This window comes from Falco naumanni, chromosome 15, assembly GCF_017639655.2.
Source record: "Falco naumanni isolate bFalNau1 chromosome 15, bFalNau1.pat, whole genome shotgun sequence".
In the NCBI taxonomy this organism is placed as follows: Eukaryota; Metazoa; Chordata; class Aves; order Falconiformes; family Falconidae; genus Falco; species Falco naumanni.
In genome coordinates, this window is record NC_054068.1 from 9,993,609 (window position 1) to 10,018,640 (window position 25,032).

Here is a 25,032-nt window from a genome sequence, read left to right on the forward strand (position 1 = left end):
CGTTCACCTTGTAGGCTGTATGTGTCTATGTATTATACAACATGACTATATTAGCAGCCCAAGGGCAGACTAGAAACTGTCAGTTGGAGTGAATTCCCATCTTAAGGCAAATACACAACTGCTGCTAATATCAGGATTCTCACAAATACACCACAAGAAAAAGGGGTCAACTGGAGAAGTGAGGTGTGAGAGACAAGGCATAGAGTTATCTGTATAAGATATGCAGTGATAGTTTTGCTCTTGCAAAAAGAGAGAAGAGAGAAGAGTTAGGAATAACCTTCAAAGTAGGAAAGAAGAGAGTATGTAGAGGATGCATTCAGTATGAAAAATAAATTAGGTTTGACAAATGGAGTGGTTAAGACACTGAAAGATAAGCTATCTTAATTTGGAAAAAGTTACGAATACTGGGTATATTCTCTAAAAATCATTTCACTCTGCTCCATTAGTAGCAAACATACTTCTGGAAGGTACAATTAGATTTGTCACAGCTTCAAAGAGTTACCCTCTAGCTTGGCCTCCTCTTTTTTTTACCTTCTCAGTGCAGAGCTTGCTTGTTTGCATACATCACCGTGCAACCTGTTCTGGTTTTGTTCCTAAATTTCATCCATATGAACACAGCCTAAGAACGAGAGGATATTTATTAAGCAAGAATATCAGCTCAACTGATAGTCTAGCACATGAGGTCAAGCAAGGACTCCATATGGGCTTCTGTGGCCAGAGAAGGAGAAAGGAAAAGAAACACCTGGTTTCTGATCTGAAGGAGACTTTCTAAATTCTCAGAGTTGAGAGGAGGTTGGGGGAGCTTATAGCTGAACCACAACACTGTACTAATGAATGCCTTAAAAAATACACAACACAAGGCAGAGGCAGGCACAGACAGTCTGCAATGAAATGTTAAAATGTTCTCTAAACAAGCCCCATAATCATGAATACAGAGCAACAGAGAATTTCATATTTAGACTTATTCAAGTTTTCTGAGTCACAAATTAGCACTTTTAACAGCTTATCTTTTTCCCAATTGACTTTAATCAAGTGTTTCAGAAGCTGGAAAATGTTTTAAGTGAATAGAGCTCTTAAGCAGAGAGCCCAGGGAACAGAACAGCAGCTATTTTGTACTCTTTCAATGTTTTTGATATGCTTTTTTTTTTCTTTGGTGTTGCATTTTTATGGTTTTCAATATAAGTGAAGCACCACAGCTGTAGGTTTCACAAATAAAGAGAGAGGTACAGGCAGAAAGAGACCCTTGTGGTGACAAGTTCAAGCAAAAATTTAAAATAATTTTCTTGACAGTGTCAAGTTCATGATCTTTTAAGTGTTCACTTTGCTATGACCTCTAATGCAGTTCACGTAGACAAGAGACTGATATTCTTCAAATGACAGAATCCCTTTGTTTTCCAATATACTGTATGAAAATACAGTGACTTTTACTTTTTAAATAATACCTCAGGACAAAAAAAATCAACACACTTCATAATACATGTCTTTAAAGGGTTTTAGCCAAATGGACTCAGGCAACCCTAGTTAAATTTTAAGGCAGACGGTCTTGGAAAATTTTATTAAAGCCTGTCATGAAACAAACATACGCTGTCTATAATCTGCATGACAATGACAGAAGCAAATCTTGGAGAACATTGCATCATAGCAGGCTCATGAAGTATTTGTTCTTATTACCAAATATATTCAGTTCTATCTAAATACGATCTCCTTGACATACTGTCATTAGATCTTTCCCACTGCCTTACAGTGCCTATTTATCATCTCACACATCCGTCTACTGTCCATGCATCACCTACTGTAAAACACTGCTGCCCTCCTCTCCTTCGTTCTGAGCCATAGGCTATACGAAGCCGAAGCCATATGAACCGTCTTTCCCACTTTTGCCTTTAAATGTCTGTACTTCTAACATAAAGTTTCAACAAATGTAATTAATATCAGCAAATAATGGGAAATCAGTGCTTGCTACTGACACATAATGTGAGAGCTCTCGGCCTGCTGTTTGCTCGGTATGATGCTATGTTATGATCCCTCAAACTGAACTAAGCTGTTGGGAGCCAGCCTAGGTGCCAATGGGCTGGATCCAAGAAATTGCTCACAGGCTTCTCCATGCACGTTGCTGGCAGTGTCATGACGGCCTGTGCCCTCACTCTCTTTCAAACATGATTCCTCAGCACAGCTGCAAGTGGCAGCACTGGCTGTGCAGGTGGGTGCAGCCAGCTCAACTGCTGAATGGAGACCTGGGTCTTGCTGCTGTGCTGCTGCTCGCTCTTCCTCCAGCTGCCTCGCATCAGAAAGAGCAACGCCCATGGGCATCCCGCTCCAACAGCAGAGCTACCCGAAGCCAGTTTACCCAGAGATGCAAAGTTCATCAATGGTGCTCCACATTTTTTTTTCAGAGGCTCTCAGAAGTGGAGTCTGCCACTCAACCTAATACAGATCATCAAAATTTAGGATGAGATGTGACAGTTTTCCAGGCGTGTCTGCATGATCCTCTGAGTGTGCAATCTCTTTCAGTATTTAACAGGGCAGATCAAGCTCTCCTTGATCCAACGCACCAGCCAAACTCCGTTTGCTCAGATGGTATTTTCCCCAACCAAATTATTCAGGGTTTGGCCTCAGTCTGTCTCCTACAAAAGTAAGAAAATTTAGAAGTCAGGTGACACCACGTTTCCACTCACTTGTTATGCTGCTTGAGCATTACCAGGGAACAACTCCTAAAACTAAGGAACTAATACTGAAAAATCATTATTATTACAAAATAACTGTGTCTTCTAAAACCTTACCTATAAAACTACTTTTGAAAAGGTTACTTTCTCAAAAAATACAATGTCTTTCATTAACTTCTGGGAATAAAAGTAGCTACAGAGCTGACAAGACTAATGACAAGGCAGTTCAATGGAGTGCCCAATGGAGATTAGGTTATCAGAGCTCCAACACTGACTTGAGAAATCCTTTTGAAGTCATTATGATTTAACAATTAATAGAAAGATTTGTTTGATAGCTAGATGCAGTCAGATGAAAAAGACATTCAGTTCCAATTACCCATTATTTTGACTGTAACAGATTAACAGCATACTTTGAAGCATTTTTTATCCAAACCAGTATAATTGAAAGTGAAAAAATTCAATTCACCAACTTCACTACGTTTAAAAAAGAATACTGCGTTCTCTTTTAATAACAAATGTGCAAATAATCCTGACTTTGAACTGAAAGGATGAAAGATACAAGTCAAAACCTCCGAATCCATGATGATCATTTTCTATTTTATCAATTTTAATACTTACACAATATTACTGTGATGGTTTTCAAATATTTTGTATTACCTGCACTGGTATATATTGAACTAGATAGTAAATGTTCATCCTACTGAAGTCAATGGCAAAAATCTCTTTTCTTTTTGAGGGTTATTCTTTATTAATTGGGTCTCTTGATCCTGACCCTGTTAATTGTTAACAGCAAAGGGATCGAGAGACCCGGGACTGTGTCTGATCTGAGTTACAGCTATTGAATGTGCTCTGAATATTTCATTATAAGACTTAATTTTGCACCAAGAGACAACTTGAAATAGCTATTATTTTTTCTTACCTGTACTTCCTATTGAATGTTTAATGCTTCTCTCACTCTCTTCTCCAAAAATGCTTCAAATACACTCTAACTTGTTTTCGAAACTTCTTATTTCAGAAAATTTAGAATGGACTGGATATTTCTGTTGCACTTTTCTCTTAAAGTGCCACATTATTAGCTGAGTATTGAACTATGGAGCTTTTAATATTACAATAATTGATGCATTTGAGTCTTCTGCTACGTGCTTTGTATATTTCATTATATTTATTTTTTGGTTTACTGATTTAATTTTCCAAGTGCTTCCTTAGTAAGACTTTTTTTTTTATTAAAAAAGTAGTTTTGTTGATATGTACTTTGATTGGCTGATTATCAAGCAAGTCTTAATTAACTTTTATCCGAGTTCAACTACTAAAAGCTAATTTTCCATGGCCTTCAACAGAAGCTGCAACTTCATTTTTTCCCCATACAGACCTTGAGAATTACTTTGGTGAATGAGTATGTGCTTTTAAGGAGAAAGAATATGATCTGTGTATTTTTAGTGGACAGTTTTTCAGAAACATCATAAGTATCTGGTAATACAAAGCTGTATAAAAATCAGTGTAGGCTGAAAATAATGTCCTATTTGGCAAGATGTAGAAGATGTGGAGTTAAAAACACAAATTTTTCAGATTTTGGAATTAGTTTCCATTAATTGAAATACATTTTTGATTACTTTGTTATTTGTCAACTTAATTATTTTTATATTTTTCTGAGTCAGTCACAACAGCTAACCAATTCCCTTGAAAGGTAAAAGTTGGTCTTTTTTCATAAATTTGTTTGCCTCAGCTTTCAAATCTTACAGAAACATTAAATATTTCAACACACGACAATAAAATCAGAAGTGGCAGTTTGAAATATTTATTCTAAAATAATCAAAAGAATTCTTTGATGCATACCTCAATAATTATTTAGTACATTTTACTCTTATAAATACATTTCTTTGCCTTACAGATGCAATGAAAAGCTCTTAAAAGATATTTCAAATGAATAATTCAAACAATGACTGACAATATAATTGTTTATATTTTTTCATGTTGGCACATTCACTTTATTCCTTCAGTTTATAAACCAAGTTATCACTCTCTGTGATATTTATAAAAATTGAATAAATAAAAGAAACTTTGTAAAGATGTCTTGTCAGTTTTTTTACAATGTATTTGCTAATCTGCTCCCATTATTTTAGTTCTTTAGTTGAGAGTTTCTGGTACCACTTGTATACCACTTTGGTGGGATTTTAGCTATACTAAGAAAATGCATAAGCACTGGCAATTAAATTCCTTATCAATTTTCTGCAGCTTATTAAGTTGTTTTATTGTAAAGGAAGATTAGTGTCTTCAGTAGAAGCAGGAAAATACCTAAGCAGGAGTCCATGGATTAAAGCTGTGATATCTTGTACAAACCCATCTTCTGAATGAATTCTTAAAGAGATAGAATCAAATTGAAGTGGGAATGTAAGGAAATTAAATAAAAGTATATATTAAAAAAAAACCAATCTGAACAAGAATTAAAATACTAACAGGGAATTGGAAAATTTTTCATATGCATGGAAGAATCTCTTAGGGAATGAACTAGGTATCTTGTGAAGGAAAACCATCTTGTAAAAAAAATCTTAATAAATCCATAAAAAGCAGGACAGTGATAAAGCTCCAAAGAGAGGTTACAAACTCACTAAGAATAATAATCTGCTTGGGGCAAACCAAAAAGATATAGGCAGATATAAGAACAAAACAAACAGCAATAGCAAAGGAGCAGCTAGGAAATGGAGACCAAGACACAGAATTACGGCTTACAAGGACAGAAAGGACTTTGAAGTTACAAGCTTGGCAGCAGCAGCACCAGCTCATATAAAAAAGGAAATATAGGTGGAGGTGCTTTCATGTGAGCAAAAGTAGCCTCTCCTTTTATCCTTATTTCCCTGTATTGTATTAATGGCTATGGACCGCATTCCGTTCAGACTGAAGCGTGTTTCCCAAGCTGGGGATGCAGCACACAGCTCCCTTAATGTACTTCTCACAAAGCTCATCCTACCAGTGCTATTCCTGACATTATATCTGAAATTACATTTTTACTTTCTAAGTACTCGAGCTTCCCACAGCTATCCCACAGCACAACATCGGATTTGAGAAAAATGAAGGCTAGCTTAGCTAGTATGTGTGTGAAGCAGTGCAGGCATCCAACACAAAAGATGTGAAGTTATGTACTCATGTTACTCAGAACCTAAAATTAAGATTCAGATTTGACCACTGTAATCACTAAGTGGAAGTTTGAATTAGGTAATATCTGAGAGAGGATATTGAGAGAGGCATTTAATAGTTTTTGACTCAACTGTCAGAACATTGCCACTTGCCTAAAAAAATTCAACAAGTATTTCTGAGGGTACATTTTGTAAACAAAAGCATCAACTTGGAAAAACAGAGCCTAAGAAATGCTTAACTCATTAACTATTGGGAGACAGTGTCATACATTATGGCTGTGAGGAAGCTGAACGAACAGTTGAATTTCAGAAAATCAATTATGATTAAAGCAGGATGAAGTTTTAAAGCGCGGGGGAAAAAAAACTACCAAAAATATTCTCCTGGGATCAATGCCACCTTCTCAATTTTCTGCCAGACAGTTATGTTTAAAAATATTTTGTTCAGAATTCAGACATCTGCTTTACTATGTGTTTGTTTTCCGGTTTTGTGGTAGAGGGACTGGCAAGGGAAGAGGTCTGCTGTTTAAAATTCTGGGCTGCCTCTGTCTTCTTTGTTTTCAATTTATTAACTTATTTAACTGATTGAGAAATATATTTAAAAATTTGCTAAGGTCTCACTGTAATTCCAAATAAAATTAAGTATGTGCTTAAGTACTTAATGGAATGAAAGGAACAGTCACTTTACTATTTGGTTTTTTGTTTACTATAGACTTGTACCAAACAGAGTTCATTGCTTTTCAAAAGAAATACATAGAAAACTTTGTTAATTCAATTAAGGAGCTGAAAGCACACAATAAGGCAAGGCAAAAAACATCATCCACAAAATATGTGATTTTTTTCTTTTCATTGCAGCAGCACTCCAAGGCAAAAGGACACATGGGCAAAGGGTGGCTACCATTTATAGTACCGCTGCATTCTGGAGGAAAGCCTTTTAGACTGTCTTGAGTTCTGAGAGAAAGTAAGTTCAAAGGGCAGAAGGTTGCTTAAATTGATCTCTAACAACTAACACAGGAAAGGAGGAATGTACTGGAGAAAGGGAGAAGTCAAAACAAATCTAAATCAGAGGGATTTATATGTTGGTAGCAAACAAAGCCGCCATAAAACCTTGCCTAGTAAGGGTATTAATATAAGTGCATATTGCTCTGTTGGGGAGGAACATGTTCCTCTCTTAAAAGCTAAGAACTTCACAGCATTTTTATGTTCTCCTGCTCTCATAAATGATGCTTTGTAGCATCGATTCTGTCAACACTGTTGCTAATCCTGAAATTTTCTGACATTTTCCATTTTGTAAAATAAAAAAAAGAGTTTAAAATTTTTAGCTTTGACCTTGACATAATGAACTGATGGATCACAGCAGGAAAATGGAGATAGTATGATCATATTTGTTCCAATCTTTCCTTCTAGTGCTATCAAACCTGCAGATTAAATTATGGGTTTTATCAGAGATGTCTGGAAAATTGATATTCTTTTTTTTTTTTTTTTTTTTTTGGGGGGGGGGAGCGGAATCTCACGTACAAACGTTTCACATTAGATGGGGGCAAAAGTCCAAATATACAATAATTCAGGAAGAGTTTCCAGAAGAAAATGCATTTAGGCACAAACAACTGGGTGCATTTTTGTTCAGCTTGCCCAATTTAACCACCTCCCTACAATCTAAGTGAATATCCAATTTAAGATCCAGAGAATGTTCTTTGCTGTTATGAAAAAAGCAAGTTGCTATGCTGTTTTCTGGATAGGCAAGAGCTTGGTACATTTAACAGTTAGAACTTGTTTCCTACTATTGCTAAGCCAAGTCTCGTATTAGCTTTGATGCACTAGAGCAAGTCATGCGTTGCCAGAAACCTGGGTGACCCAGGACAAATCACTAGAGTGCTTAGGTAGATAACACTTCTCACCAAAAAATAATAATCCAGGTAGAAAAAATTTAGAATAAAAAGTTGAGATATTAAAATGCATACAGTACTAAGAACTGTCTACTTTGTGCGATTCAGGGACCAATCAAGTCTGATGATAGTCAAAAGGCAGAGGCGAAGTAGTTTATTTTCTCTTCTTTAATCCCTCTCTTACTAGTAAAAGCACATCATAAAAAGAGCAGTGACATATAAAAACTTTAACTGAAATCATAAAATGCACAGATGTGATACAGACACTCTTGCTTCTGCCTTATATTAGTTAAAACAAATGTTGCGGCTGGTATTGTAAGACCTATGATCAATCAATCAACTTGGCTGACAGCATCACTTCATATAATGGGATCAGTTAGTTACGTTATATATGTCTCTTCTTTGGACAATTTCAATAAAAAGGTGTAAGAACTGAGGACTGGAAACAAGCTTCCTAATTTGCATATAATATTGTTTTATCATCATCTTACTACACATTCTCTTCTTGTTCTGTCTTTACTCCCTCCTCCTTAGAAGACCATCTCAGAAGGGGTTTATGGGCTGAAATTTAAACTTCTATTACTCTTTAACATATACCATACTGCCTTCACACTTTATACAGACTGAGAACAGTCATGGCCAACACTTCGACAGAGCAACCAGGCAGCCAGTCTGCCTCATCCAGGCTTAAAAGAAGGTGATGAACCTAACCTTTGTCTGGGTTAGCATCCTTTCTAACAGTATGACAAGCAGTTAGTAACTGACAGCATAATTTATTCTTTCAAGGCAACATCAGGAACCATAGCAATGGCAAATGAAAAGCCATTATCTTGTGGGATCTCTACTGCATCTGGTAGCATAGCTCACATGTAAATTGGTCATGACCCAAGTGCCATTAGAGTAATTGAAAAAGGTTTTGCAGGGATGTTGATGGACTCGTATTTCACTTATAAAAAGGCCTTCCCAAATCACTCTGGCCATGAATATCTATTCCCAGTGGGTTTCCACAGGAAAGAAAAAGGGAATGCTGAAGGTAAAAGGGACTGAATGACAAGAAACATAGTGGGGAAGGACAAGAGCTGAGCAACTGCAAGGTAGAAAAAAAAGGAGGTACTACAGGCTAAAAAGGTAGGAAGCAGCTAAGAAAAGTAGCATTTAGCAGAGACAGCTGGCTAGTAAGGACGTAACTGGAAATGAGATGGTTGAAAAGATTTGAAGATTCATATTGTCATTTTAGCCATTTCAAGTTCTTCCATGGGTTTCTCGATACCAAAACCTAATCTGAAGGATTAAATCTTGACTTGTTAACATAGGCCTTCTGTCTTTGTTTCTGCATGAGACGACTTGGCTCTTTCAAACCATATTAGATAGGTAGATGTTTATAGATCCTGCATATGTGAAAAGAAATACATGTGACTTACCCATTTTAGGTCAGGCATCCTATCTCAGTCCATCACCTGCTCCCTCTAGCAAGGTGAAAGGAATGCCCTTCACTTCAGTAGGAAGCTCGGCACACAGAGCTGAAGGTTGGCAAAAAGTCTGAACAGATGAAAGAGGTATCAGCATTACAAGTAAAACCCTCCAGAGATCTCTTCCACAAAAATGATCATAACCTTCTGACACATTATCAAGGCTGAGGTTATATGTAAGTTCCTTTCATGGAGAAATCTATAGAATCAAAAAACTGAAACAAAGCAAGGATCTTAAAGCCATTTGTCCACTCTCCCACCTCTTCAGACAAGCCCAAGGGCAAGCCTGCAAAAGGCTGACAGTGGTGGTTTCAATGTTGCTTATCTTCAGCATGATCCATATTGGCAGTTTTAACTTAAATCTACTGCTTTGTCTTCCAAAGAGGGACAAGTGTTTTTAATAAATCTCTTCCTGCACCCTGTGTTAGCACTTCATTTTCTCTAAACTGAGTAAAGCATCTATCCTGATTAAACAGACATCTGGGAGAGACAGGGGCAACAACATTGGTCCTAAAATCTTCAGGACTGCTCCAGAATACCTTGTAGCAAATGTCTTGGGTCAGTAGTTTACATTCAGAACAAAGATAGATTTTTTCATGTTGCATACTAGCTTCTTTGTGTCTAAGTCAAATGTTATTGGAGTCAAAGAAAATGACCCAGACTGACCTTTTCCCTGTCAAAGGTGGCTGCTTTCCCACACTTCACAAGCTTCATGTTTCTTTCTGGTTGCTAGATGCCAACTAGTAAGTGAAGCTTGAGGAAGAGAATTCAAAACAGGTATGTCCACCTGCATTTTCTCAAAGAGACTGGATGGGAAAAACAATTGTTTAGAGTCGTCATATTCCATTTGTTAAAAAAATAGTATCCAGTGTAGTGAAAATCCTTGAGAACTATTTACCTTTAAAATATATTCTAAGTAAATTCAATGTCCCACAAAAGGAAATCATGCAACTACATCATGAACATGAGGTAGACAACCACATTGTGTTGTAAACAGCCATGTCAGTGGAAAAAGGCTGTTTGCTTATTTTTATTTTCCCTCTAAAATTGTAACTGTCATGTAAACCCTTTAGTGAGAAGATCAGAGCTAGTCACTAAAGTGCTAGTCAGAAATGCCAGGCACTGCAGAAACCAGAATTTTAATTTGAGTTTTGAATAGAATGAAGCCTTAACATAGCTCTCAAGCTATTTAAATATGGAAAAAATTAACTGAATGAATGAAAGAAAATAACACAGCTGTTGACTATTTAAAAAGGAAGAGCGAGACTGAGTTTTTGTAAGTTCAAACAGGGATGTTCAGAAATAAGTTCTTATAAACTATGCAAAATCATATGTTTTACAAATATACAACTGTATATCTATTTATCTCTCCAGAACAAGGCTTTGACAGTAATTAATCATGATAAAGGTTCCTCCAAGATAACTCAAAAATATTTAACTTTGAAAGAGCCTGCAAATGTTTGGTTATGTTCATATATATATATATATATTTATACACACACATTTGAAAGTAATTGACTGCAAAGTTCATTTAGAAGCATCTCTTCTTTCCATACAGTATTTATCTTCACCAAATTATTCTGTAGCATCTGGGATGACTAATTTAGGCAAAGAAAATTTCCAGCTAAAACCAACATCCAACTTTTTTACAGCTTTTGGACTCCAACAACATAATAGCTACTCAGAGAGTATACACAGACTGCTCCACCCTCATGCCGGGCTGACTTGCAGCAGCTGTCCAACATATGTCTCTAAGTTCTTGAGTAGTTTATTTTGCCATCAGAGCGTTACAAAATGTAAAGGTTTTCCTTTGCAGGCAAAAGATTCAAGTGGGTCAGGATCAGCACATTAACCTGAGCTCCCTAGCATCCTGCACACTTACAATTCTACCTCCCTGAAGAAATATTTCCCTTTTTGTATAGAACCCCAGCATTGCTCTGCAGAATTCATCTGACATCTAATTTTTTAAAAGAGAGAGAAAAAAAGTAAAAAGGGCTTATAATAAACTCAGAAGCCATTCAGGCACTGATAAAACTGAAAGGCCAACTGACAGTTATGCATCTGTCCCTACATTCCTACTAGCTGTCCCTTTTCCCACTACTGCCAAAAGTATTGGATAATGCAGCACCTTTCATTCTAATAACACGCGTAATAGATCTCTCTGCTTCATATTTTCAGAGCTTGTATAGGTCTGCTTATCTTCTGTAAGCCAAATAATTTCTTTTCATGATAAACCCTCCAGGGCTTTGCTTGGGATTTTTTGATTAAAAGAACTTACTTTTGATAGGTTTGTAAAAGTATTTTCATTTCTTGAATTTTCCACTTACTCCCTTACAGGAGTGGCCCCACAAGATTCTTTAGTGGTAAACAGCTGGGCTAAGTCCACACTAGATCAGCTAAAAGATGAGGAACGAAGAAGAAACTAAACTGCTAAACTTAAGTCTCTGCTGCTGCCCCAAGACCGAAGTGCAACCAGTCCCTTTCCTGGCACAGGTTCTTGCTAGTCCATTGTCCAGGAATGAAATCAGGACCACATTTGCTGCCTGTCAGCCCAGGACTGCACTTTCTTTCCCCATGGCTGGAGCCCACGTTAACTCACCTTGAAGATGTTAACTCATCTCTTCTCCAACAAAGCAGGGGAGCATTACTTAGGAACCTCCCAAAATAAATGAGACATCTACCCCTTCTTCCATTCACCTTCCACAGCTACGACTATTTAATGCACAGTTCCTTTTATTAAAACCTGAGCACATTTTGAATTCCACCCCGAATGTATTTATCCTTGCCAGTGTTTTTAAACCTATTCAACTTGTAGAATGCTCCAAGATATCACAGCTTGAAGAGCCCAGGTTCCTGTTTTAGACTCTCATTCCTACAGTATTAAGTCTAATCATTTCCAGTACCACCAACTTAATAGGCTGCAAAAACTTGATAAGACAATGTAATTGCCAGGTTTTATGTATATTCTTAAAATAGCTATGTTCCTCATAGAGGTTGTACAGGATATAAATGTTAGCAGAAACAATTAAAGAACTGAAACAATAGAAGCAGATTAGAGAATTATAGCATGCAAAACCTGTGAAAAATCCCAAACAAAATGTCCTTATTCCTTGTCTTGCATAAACAATAATTTCAGATACTGGAACAATTTACTCAAAACCAGAAAATCTCATTCACTATGAATTATGAAGATAATATTTACTAGTGCTACAAGAAAAATATGTATAAAGAATCTTGTTCAGGTAATTGAAGCTCCTGAAAGGAATGAACCTTATCTTAAACATTTCAGGTATTCAAGCCAGTGGAAAAATACAGTCATTTACTTATTCCAAATATTGGTGTTCAACACATCACCAGTTAAAAGGCACAATCTTTATTGTAAGTTATTTCCATCCCCGGTGTTAACACTCACACAAGACAAGACACCGCCTGCTTGTGTTAAAGCCCCAGCCTTCTAAATCTAGTGCTGCGATTTCTGTCTGTAGCAGGTCAAACAGAAACTTATTATTTCAAGTGTATCAGAATTAGCCTCAAAGAAAATGCATGGTAGCACTCTCTCATCTACTATTCAAATATCTTTAGGCCTCACTTGCAGACACCTTTTGGCAGATGTTCCCCTATTTTATCCAAAGCCAAAAAAGGTCAGCTCCCGTTAGTAACACAACTGTAAAAACACAAATAGGATTACAGAACAGTAATCCTCTAACCTTGACTGCTAAAGTGTATTTTCTTCTACATATCTCTTGATCGCATTTTAACATATGCTTTGTAACAATATTGTCAGGAAGTATTGTAGTTAACTGTTCTATTATGCATCACATTAAAAAGACAGCAAGGTTTTCTCAGGGAAACAAAGGGTGAAAAAAAAAGGATTTGTAGCAAAGTGGTTTGGAAGACACTAGATTAATCTTACACTCTAATCAATCTGCAAGTGAAAAGATACTTGGCTCAATCTGTCAGCAAAATCAGACAGATATCTGATCAACTCAATGGAAATCCTTTTATGAACTCAAGCTATGATGAATACTATAACCTTACTTGAAGAAATGGCATGCCTTGTACTCATATGCATGGTAATAGGGATGAAATTTGAAGTCTGAATACCTGATCAAGGCACTTTGTTTCATGAAAGGAATCACTCCATTAAATGTTTAGGCAAAGGATGGGAGGACGAGACCTCTGAAATAATGATCCTGAGAACTCCTCATAACAGAAAATTTCTACATTACATGACTAGACAAATTCAAAATATCTGCTCAGTGCAATAAATCTGAATGAGAAGAAAAATTACCAAATTAGAAGGAGATTTCTGACCAATATTCTTGCAGATTTCCTGCAATATAAATTTATGCTGTTGGGATAATCAACATAAAATATTATGCATGTAAGTGCAGCAAAGGACAAAGCAAATGGAACTACTTTATAGCTCTCTATGCTCACCTGAAAGTCCAGGTCAACATTACATTTTTCTAGTACATTTGATAATCAGACCCTTCATTACCTTATGCCTCCAACTGCTATATTATAGGGTACTATAATAGGGTAACTTGATAATTAAGGATGTTAAGCTTTTATTCCAATCACATCCAGAGGTTGCAAACCAGCTGCTTCTTAAAAAAATCAAGCTGTACGTGGAATGACAATACTGCAGTCAAAGCTAGGGTTCAGTTCTATCCCTGTTAGCTTTTACTATCAAGTTTGGATACTGTTGAAATCTATTAAAAAGCATCAGGAAAAGCAGCAGTCTAGCTGCATGTCTCATTCAAATCCCAAATGGGCTTTCCAGTCTATGCTTTGCTCAGTGGTCCTGCAGTTACTATGGTACCGAATCCCAAGCATTCTCATTTCAAGCTGTCTCAGGTTAGTCCCTCCTGTAGCTGCACTACAAAGTGGGGCAGTGTAACAACAGGGAGCTTCACCAGTTTTCTCTTTGAATAATGACATTCCTTCTCTGTAGGAGGGGAAAGCTGGCCCTGAGCCACCACAGAGGGGTGTGAGGATTCCTGTGGATGCTGCCCTGCCTCGCTCCTCTGAGCACCCACCTCTTGCAGAAGTGGCAGCCTAACTGAGCACAAAGGCACGACAATGAGGTTGTTTCCTCCACTTCAACCACAGCCTAGATGTGCTGCGTTCTGGCAAAGTAGTCATTCACTTTGCATTTGACAATTCTGCTTTTAGCTGGAAGCTAAAAGTTCAAAAGACTGCACACAAGCAGAAAGCAGAGGGAGGAAAAGCAGAAGCATATTTAAAAAGCTATGGCAATAGAGTTTAAGATAAAGGCTGAGGACATTCTTTCGCATGAAGAACAAGGACATAGTTTTCCACACTAAATCCATACGCTAAACATACAAGTCATTTGGGAATTAAACCTCACAGAGTGCTCAGGTACTTTAGTGGAGAATGCTCATTGACTCCAGGGCAAGGTTTTGTCTTAGTTTTGTTGAACGACAATGTTAAAAGCCTGACACGAAGAATATTTCGTCAGATGATGTCAATCCCTTGGCTTAGTTTATACTGGAAACTGGGCAAAGAGGGTATTCTAGGGAAATACCACGTTCTTTGAATATTAGGAGGTTCTGGAAGCTCACTGAGACACACAAGAGCGCAAGCACCTGCTGTGCTTTTCCTGAAAACTTGTCATTTCCCACATGGAAAAAGGAGACAGACAGAGGGAGGGGAGGTGTTGAGTCCTAGTGTGGGTAGTTGTATTGCTGACATTCAGCAACAGTAGGCTGACTTTCAATGCTGAAAATGAGCCAGAAAGTCTCAGAAGGAAGTTTGCGGTATCTGAGAAACACTGCAAAGAGAGAAGCTAAAATATTAAGCAGAGCAACACAGCAATTGCTATTTAATTGACAAGCAGATACTGAGTTTGGAACAAGGTAACTATGGGAACTTCCATTTCTAAGAGACATTTGCAAGTCAAGGCCATGGCCCACTGCTCAGTACTTTCATGAAAATTTGTAGACCAGATGCTCAGCTTGTGTGCTGACTTGGTTCTAAGTGAATCTGTCTTGATTTACACCATCCAAGAGTGTAGCCTTAGCACATTATTAGATTTGCAGTGATAAAAGATATATGTCACAGTGTTAGAAATAAGTCAGTTTATAAAAGTTAAAATGAATAAATAAATCCAATTTCAGCGCAGCTCCTGATCTCTGAAGAATATTACAGCTACAGTGATTATGATGGCAAGTAATGATAAAACATGCCAGCAAACACAACAGACATACCTAAGACTACAAAACAAAAATTCTGTCATTAAAGTTCCCCCGTTCCATTTTGATGCTATCTATTCATGTCTAAACAAGTGCTCTGGGAAACAATGATACCCAAAAGGCCTCTACATCTAGGAACATGTGACACAAAATGAGCCAAAATCTTCATGACCAATTTTTCAGTTCCAGTACTGAAATTTCTATTCTCAGTGCCAGAGAGACATGCTTACTACAGCTAAGCAGTCTGTTGTCCATCACTTCAAATACAGCTTCACAGGTATTAAAAATCCACTACTGTTGTTTAGTTTCAAGGCATAATTGACAAAGATTTGTATTTGGGTACAGCCCAAATGAGTGGCATGTCTCTTAGTTTGATCTAGACTGACTTACTGTAACAACTTTCTTTTCTTTGCTTCAGTTATGTGCAGGCTGTTCTATCCATTGTTCACTGTAGACCCTATTCCTGATGCGTGAGCAAAGGTTTCTGAAAAATATCAGTGGAGAACTGAACAGAAAAACCTGACAGAATGTAAGATTTTGAAAGCCACATCTTCCTTGACTCTAAGGATGCTGCTAGATAAAAACTAGAAAGGGAAAAGTATCTTTTTTTCTAGCTAGATAAAAACTAGAAAGGAAAGAGTATCTTTTTTTCTAATCTAGCTGGTAAGAAAACACATACGCATCTGGTGATTGTAGACATTACAACAGTAACATGGGGTTCCACTGAATTTAACAAGAGAGAGAGAAATAAATCTTTTACTCATTTAAAGAAAGGCACACATAAAGCTGTATCTTATTGAAGTCTATCACCTACAGCCTATGGCTTCCCTCCTCCCCCAAATAAATTTTGGGCTCTTTCTTGCCGAACAGTGGCCATTGTCACAAGAACTCTGCATTAATATTCTTACTGTAAAGGCACAACTGTTCTAACAGAGAGCTTGAAGCAGAATAACTCTTATCTGCAAAAGAGAATATCATTACGGGCTCCAATAAGAATGAATTAGATGGAAGGATATTGAAGAAAGAACAGAAAACAGCTGCAAAAAGATAAATAATTTACACAGAGTTCCATCTAGGAGCACAAAAATCTTTTTTAAAGTCACATTCTTTTAAGCCATTGATTTCTGAAAAGAAACAAAGAGGTGCTGAAAGATAAATGACAGTCTAAAACTACACAGTGCACTTAGCAAAATAAGGGAAGAGTAAGGAATATAAACAGTACACAAAAGATGCTAAAACCAACAGACTCATCTAAGCCATATTTATTGGCATTAGTTTTTCTTCAAAAAATGTACAATTGCTCTTTTATCATAAGCACTTCACATTAATCCAAGCTGTATTTTGGGAGTTTGTTGTGTATGTGCCAACTTTCATGTAAGTGAGACATGATTATTAGGCTTTTAAATAAAATATGTGAAACTCAAAAGATGGTCGAGATCATTTGTGCATTTTAATTGAATGACTACTAGGAAAAAAAAGGTATTTTTATCACATCACATCTTAATAGAGCCTCTGGATTAAATACTAATTAATTTGCCACCAAAGTTTGCTGTTAATCAGTTGCATGTCAGCATACATTTTGAGTGACATTTAAATTATAAAGTATAGTGGAATTATCCCCAGTCTTGCAAATTACCTCTTTATAAAAGTCAAAGTAAACACCATGCGCTCACTAGAGGTATCATTAGTGTTCTTTTTACTCTCTGCATATTTCTTTGGATTACAGGTTGTCTCAGTCCATACATATAACACTTAGATTGCCTTAGAAAAAAGGAGTTGCAAGTTTTAAGGCTGACCTTTGAATATCCAACCTCCAATGCCCAACCTCGTTAACAAATGTCCCATTAGGTTTGTGTAGCCGTGTTTCTCCACAGCAGAGACTAAACTGAGCCTCCCATAGAGCCCTGAAAAAGCTGATGACTCCATCATCAGTACACTGGCCTTGACTCAAGCTCTTAGAAATAGTCTAAAAACTACAGGAAATTACCATCTCCAGTTGGGAGATGTATGAGTTGAGTAGAAGCTCACTTTCTACCTTACACCTGTATGAAACATGTCCATCAATAGTAGAACAATTGTCACCAACTGTAGAACAATATATGAAAACAGATGGACTGCTGGGTGGATGAAGCAATTAAAAGAAATAATTGACGTAGTATCGGTAACAGTATCACTGTAACTGTGGTTTTATATTAAAAAAAAAGTAACAAAAACAATTCAGTAAATGAGGAAACCGCTTTCTTGAAAGAGGAATAACTGGGACAAGGAATCAGAGAATTAGTTTTTAGCTTTCCTCATTTGTGAACAGTCTATTAGTATTTTATAAAAATTATAATTGAAGTGTCAGCTCCTTTATGTAATGTAAACTAAGGAAGAGGGTCGTATAAGGGGATTGAATTATCAGGCTGATTAAAAAGCTATTGAGACTCAGTGCGTATCATATATATAACCATATATGACAAATGCATCCATTAAAACAGAACTTCAACATAATAGATAAAGAAGGTCTTCAGAGCAAAATTTAAAATTTGTCACAGCACAGGAGAAATAAAATCATAATTTCTACAGAGATGCACAGATTCCAATGGCCTCAAATTTGTCTAAAATCCAAAGCCAAAATGTGGAAAAATCTTGATGGATGACTCTCAAAGCCTTGACAAATCCTTATTTTTTAGTACAATTAAGAAGAAAGCAATGATGTAATATTAGTTCTAAATTATAATTTTGGTCTCATAGTCACATTTTCCAAGGATCTTGAACTTGGCCACTGATCTCAAACCAACAACTGATTCTAGGTACAGATTTAGGGGTTAGTCAAGTGTAATCACAGGGGAAAGGAAAATGTTTCAAGAAGACAAAAAAAACCCCAACCTCCTGAGCATCCACATATATAAGAGATATTTTTCATTTACCATTGCAACTCTTTATATGTAAAACTTCACCATGATGGAGCGAAAATATCAGTTCTGGAGGAAAGCATGTTGTATGCAGTGTCTTTTTCCTCTTCTTACCTAATTCATGTAACCTTTACAGAACCCACAGACACCCAACCACTTGGAATTTGTGCAGAGGGTTCTTGTGCAGTAGACTCACCTTATTCCTTCTCTTTTGTCTCCACCATCACGGCTCAGCAGAAAGAATTGTTCTTATACATAGGTGGGAGAGTGAGATAGTTACCAAGGAAACAGGCTTAGTTTGACAGAGATTTGGAAACCCAAACCCAGCTGGAGATGGGAAATCTGAGTATCCTCCCCCAGAAAGCACTTGAAAACTAGATGCAATCTGGTACTAATTAAAACCCAGTTAACTCTTACCTTTCTTCCCATTGTGAATCCATCTTTCATTTTACTTATCTACTTTGTCGTAATTCTTTTCTTTGGCTAAGTGGATTCTAAGAGAACAGTAACGAACACTCCTGACAGCCAGCATCTAAAAAGAACACACAGATATATCTTTCTATTTAGAAGGACGATTACTCTTCTGTATTCAGGTGAGGAAAGTCTGAGTTGTGCCCTTAGGTACACATGTGGGACTCTTACTTTAAATGAAATTCAATCAACATAACCAAGACCAGAATTCCTCCTAAGGCTGGAACTCAGTCCACAGTTCAGTACAGTACAGACATGCCATTGATTACTTGGAGAGGCACTATAAAAATGATTCAAAGCACCAGGACAGATCCTGAGCTGGTGTAAATCAGTGGCAGTCCCATTGATTTACTCCTAGCCAGAGGAGAGCTAATCTAATTTACACAGCTAAGGATCTGAGGCCATCACATTTGAAGAAGTGGGTAGTGGAAAATGATATTGCACAGAGGAGATATATCAGTGGAATGTAAATATAACAACAAAACAAGGATAGTGAGGAACTGTTTGAGGTGGTTTGAGGTGAAAAGTCCTAGAGTCCAAGAGTTATGGCCATGAGCTAGACACGAGAAGATCCACAGCTGAGTAAAGATGTATTTTAAAGAATGGACTTAAGAGAATCTTTTCCTCAAAGCACAAATTAATAGTATCTCCAGATGCTTTCCCTAGAAAGTTACAATTGAATCTGAATTTTACCTTAACTTGAATTACTCAAGTTTAAAAGTGGCCATAGCTGTGTTTCATGTGGAAATCCACGACTAGAATTCCGCCTTTACAGAGGGACAGCAGAAAAAAACCCAGCATTATGTACTTGGAAATATACACCAGAAAATTAAGGATGGGGTTTTTTTCAGGCCAAGATTCTGTGATTTTTTTATCATACTGAGATACAAGAAAGACTGTGGAAGTCCCAAGAAAATTCACTGTTGCAAATGAATAACCAGCACATTTCATGGTTTAATAATTTTTTGCCATATTTCAGGAAAAAGAGGTGGTGTAATGAGAGAAGAACAGAGCCATAGCTTTGGTGCAGTGAAACTTTCCCAGATGAATTCACAAACAGCCTTTCTAAAATAATTTTGAGCATCACAATTCTACATTTCAGATAATAGCAGATGAAATCTATAAAGGCTTCTAAGCTAAAACCTCAATGAAAACAAACAACAAATTGGTATCATGGCAAAGCAAATTAAATTTAATTATTTAAACAGCTGCAATTGTCTTGAAAAGGAACTCTGGCTAAACCTTCTGGGATTTTGGTAACATATTATCAAGGTTGTTGAAAATGAAGGTTGTTTTCAGTAAATGTAGTTAACTGACGGATGAATTATGCATAATGCCTCCAAGGGATGCCCAAGCCTTGGGCAGAGTAAGCTTGTCCTCTCACACACCCCTGACCCACCCTCCCCGTTGCAGGAGGAGTTCAGCTTGAGCCAGTGTGGGCAGGCTTCATGAGCTACCAGCTGATGATGCTCAAAGATCCAAAGGAAGATTTTTCCAACAGTCAGATCACAGCACCACACGCTCCCTGCCACAGGGATGTACCACATGAAGCACATATACTTTGTTAATCCCCTTTTCACTAGTGAGCAACTTCAGCAGTCACCCTGGATGTGAGGTCTAGTAAGCACTTTTTTGAACCTGCAAGGGGACTATGTTCTGTGGAGCTGCCCTGTTTCAGCCACAAGATATCGTTCCCCTTGAGAAATAATGATAACATCAAATCTGAATTTTCTATAAAGGGAGATGGAAGAACAGATCTGCATTCCCAACGCCCATCTGACATTTAGCTCATCAGCTACCCATTGCTGGTGGATTCCAGGAATGAGAAGGAACTTAAGACAGGGAGACCAGAAGCTGTACTGGTATATACAGCAGCAAAGCCTAAACTACAACTTTCTACTTGATCCTCTTGTTTTTAATTACTGACTTCCTATGACAATGATTGTATTATATCTTTTCTCTGTTCAAACACTTGCAGGTCACTTGCAGCTGGTTAGAGGAGACTATTAAAATAAAAGGCCCATTTAAGTTGAATAGCATACTATTTTTTTTTTACAGTGTCAGATGCTGTTTCTCCTATTTCTGGATTTCCTTTCCTGTCAGTTATTAGTCTGAGTCATATAGATAGCGATATTTTCACATATCTATAAAGCTATCTATTAATGTATACTCTTATATTATTAATACAGTTCTACAGGTTGGTTTGATAAATATAGAAGCCATTTTCTTCAGTTTTTTTCCAAAAGAGTGGCTTGGGTTATTTCTAGTCAGATTTTATATTTTGTTTATGGCTTTATGAGCAGCAAGATAATTTTAAGAGGGGTAACTCTCAACAACTGGAACAGAGGACTGGAAAAATACGGGGTTTATTTTTTTTAAAAAAAAAACCCTTTCTGTAGAAGCCCAGGCCCAGCAGGCTGTACTTCAGTAAACTGAGGCCTGCTTCCATGTATAGCTCAGTAAGTGAATCACATAGAAATAACCCCCTTGGCCCTGTTCCTAAAAGTCAGAGCAACAGCTGACCTATCCATCTTTCTGGTTCTGCACATGACTTTCACAGAGAGGTCATTATTACTGCTTAACAATTTCTTCCCCTTGGAGGTGTTTTTTGACTGAATTGAAAAGGTGCAAGGAATTTGGTTTGTGATTGACCCAAAAGGCTTATTTTCCTCTTCCTGAAAACCAGTGAGGAGGTCTAGAGGTACTATAGAAAAAGTCTTCTACGAGGCGTCAATAGGAAGCTTTCAGGGTATGACACCAACTGGAACTTGCTAAATATCCAAGGTACTGCTTCCATTTCACTCTCCTTATTTAGCCGTGTCTTCTGCCAAGGATGTAACTTGAAGCTGGAATCTGAGCTATAACTTGATACATCAACTGTAAATTTTCTTGGGTTTCCCTAAGCCAGCCAGTTAATACTATTTACAGTAACACCATTGTCTGGCATCAATATACAATCATAATATACCATGTCATGTAGTTTGACACATTTTAAATTAAAATTGAGCAGATAGTCCTTTCCCATATCAAGTTCCACTATCATTAATGAGCCACATATTGTTCCTGAAATTTAATTGTTTTAAAACCATGATGTTAATTCAGAGATTTGCAGGTGGAGACTGCCAGCTGGCAAGCACTACATGAGAAATGACATCGACCTTCAAACGTGTATCCACTCAACCCTCTGAGAGATCACCTTTTTCAGATGGAAAAACAAAAAACCCAACGCTTTACTGGGAACAGCAAAGAACCTTGGGAGTTGGTCTGGTCCAGAAACCTTTATGAAAAAATCAAACACACTCTTCATATTTCAAGATGATTCTGACTCCATATAACAGAATAAGAATTCTTTGGCTGTTTCCCATATCTAGGCTAAAATGCTTCAGGCTACCCTTTGTCTTAAAAGGCCATGGCATTGCTTCTTGCCTTGACAAATCTGAAACTCTTCCTGGGTACAGGCTATCTACACATAGAAATGGATCACTGCTGACCCAGACACCATGATTAACATTGGCCATCTCTTAAGCAATGACAGAAATTTCTGGAAGTGGAGGAGGAATCCCATATCAAATTAGCTGCTGGACACTAAAAGTTTCAAAAACTGGAAGCTCTGGGGTACAGACTTACAAAGAATCCATGAAAGCCAACCTTTCTTACTTAACTTTGAGGTTTAGAGGTAGAGACTCCAAACTCTATTTGATTCTAGTTTTCTGAGAGCAATCAGATTCAACTAACATCCAAGAAAAAGAAAAGTGTCTTCCTCAGATCAGGTGAAAACTACAGGGACTATCATATCAAAATAAATTTAATAAATCCGTTAAGACCTGCTATAGTCAAACTGGAAAGACCCTGCTTAAATGAATAGAGTAAATTCATTTATTGAAGTTGGAAATGTGCCTACCACTGGAGTATTAAGTGGGAAATAATTTGTACTGTGACAGTAGCTTCTAGAGTTTACCCACATCTAGAGTCAGCAACTAGCTTTCAGATTTCCATTCGGTTCCTGTTACTGTACAGTCTTAAGAAAAATATTAATCTTTGGTTTAAATATTTGTTATTATATCATATATCATGTTGGAAGTTTAACATTCTTGAAACAAACAGAGAGATGAAATTAGAAACATCTTGAGAAGAGCATCCTTGTTATCAATCATGTCATCTTGAACATGTTTAGAAGCTTGCTGCTGGCGCCAGGAACGGATGTTTTATTCAGAAGAATGTATTTAAAGAAAATGACAGCACTTTTCAATGCAACTTTTCTAAAACAAGAAATCTTTCAAGTCTTCCAAGCCATGTGGATTTCAACATTCCAGTGATTAAGACTATTTTCAATTATACATACTTTTTCCATTATTTTTTCATAGCTTTAGGGTAGATTTTCAATACTCTGCATGAAGAACTAGACACACAAATCACTCACAACTATTAATGGGAATTGCACAGACGGTGGAAGAACTGGTACAGAACAAGAAAAAACAACTCAAACCATCAAAAACGTGAGAAAAACCTGTCATGAACTTTGCAGCGTGGATAGATCTGTCTTTTCTCATCTTGCCAAACTGCACACTTTCAACTTCCAGCCCAGGAAGTGATAATGTCAGAGCACCATAAGAAAATTAGAAATGGTGAGCGTACCTCTGCAGTTGTATGTCTTCAGGATTTTCAGAAAGCAATCTTTTGGTCTAGATAAACACAGAGATGGATGACCTTGTGTGGTCTACACATGCTGGAGCTTCTGGGTAAGCAATGGTGGGCTCTGCACTTAGAAGAAGAGACAAATATGATGTTCCCATGTTTCTCTGTTTCCATTTGAAAGAACTACAAGTGAATGTGAAGAGAATATAGAACATACTTATCTGTTTTCATTGGAGTGTTCATTAGAAAAAGAACTGCGATAGTTAAACAACATTTGTATATTTAATTTTTTTAGATCAAGGGAACTGTTAATGAAATCACAGAAACTCACTTCATTACTCTCCTCTGTTGCCTCAGCAATCCACTTTTCTCCAAGAAATGATCTCTCTAATCTAATTTCATCAATATAACTTCAAAACCAACTTAATTAAAACATTCATTAAACCAAACATATCAGTCTCAAATTTGTTAGACTTTAATAGTGTGAAGAAAGGTGCCATTTTCTTTTAGGTTTTTATGACAGCTATAGACAGACAGATTCCAAGAGTAGAAAGGTTTGAGATTATGATATGGAGAATGGCTGAAATAAGCCCAACTCACTACTGCACCTCCCCTGTCCCTCATTTATTTTTAAGCGCAACAAATGGCGTTTGATTTTGTGCACCATTCATTTTCTCATGGCATTGTAAATGGACGTTGAGGAATGCTAACCATGTTTGTATGCATTCAGATTCATCAATCATGCAATAAGCACCCAGGCCAGCAATTATGCACCAAGATATTTTGAAATATGATACCGCATTGTGAACCTCTTACTCCCGACATAAACTCTTTACTGTTGTTTGTAGTATGCAGTTTCAAAACTAAGCTCAAGTAATTTCAGTTTTGCCCTCAAGGATGTGTGTAGTTGAGAAAATACAAGCTGGAGTTTGTGACAAAAATTATTCCCTTTTTTGTATATTCTCAGCCAGGAAACTGTAAAATACAATTGTTCAGTTTAAGCTGAAGAAATGTATCATTAAGTAATGTACAAACAGTGTTCTTCATTATGCTGTCAGAATTTCCTTGAAAGGAATTTCATCACAGTATGATGTGAAGTATCTAGCAGAAAAATATTAAAGCAAGAAACTATATAAAAGAGTATAGAAGTGCATAAAAGTATACACTTGATAGATAAGTTGGACATACTGAAAAGTTATTGCTGTGTTCTCCACTTAGTAGCACAATACCTAACTGCAACTTGTAACATTAACTGTTCTGTTGTTTAGTCATTTTTATGGCTTACTGGAAAAATAAAGCTGTCTGCTGTCATTTCAGATGTTTCTGGATGGTAGTCTGTTACACAGACAAAGACTAAAATATGTAACTTTATATATACGTAATACCATCACTTTTACAACCCAGAGACTTTTAAAGTTAAATTAAGATTCTTGCTCAAGAGCTGGTTTCTGAATCAAAACTAGAACAGCAAAATGGTGAACAAATGGAAAGTGCAGCTAGAAATTATGAATCACATTTTCTCAAAACTGGGTGCATATGTTTCACAATAAACTCTGAAGTTTTCTGTTCTCTGGAATTTTCTCAATTTCTGCAGTGTTACTTACTGGCATGTTTTATTCCGCAACCACAAAACCACAATACTTAAAAATGGTGAGAAAGCTGTGT

At 36.9% G+C, this 25,032-nt stretch overlaps 1 long non-coding RNA gene across 1 annotated transcript; it reads right to left on the reverse strand.

Moving 5' to 3' along the window:
- LOC121097705 lies at window positions 1-23,524 on the reverse strand. Its single transcript, XR_005831055.1, has 5 exons — window positions 23,368-23,524; window positions 18,679-18,793; window positions 9,813-9,952; window positions 9,099-9,216; window positions 1-2,624 (listed from the first exon to the last, which is right to left on the reverse strand). It is a non-coding gene; the product is annotated as an uncharacterized LOC121097705 (long non-coding RNA).
- Window positions 23,525-25,032: the final 1,508 nt, after the last annotated feature.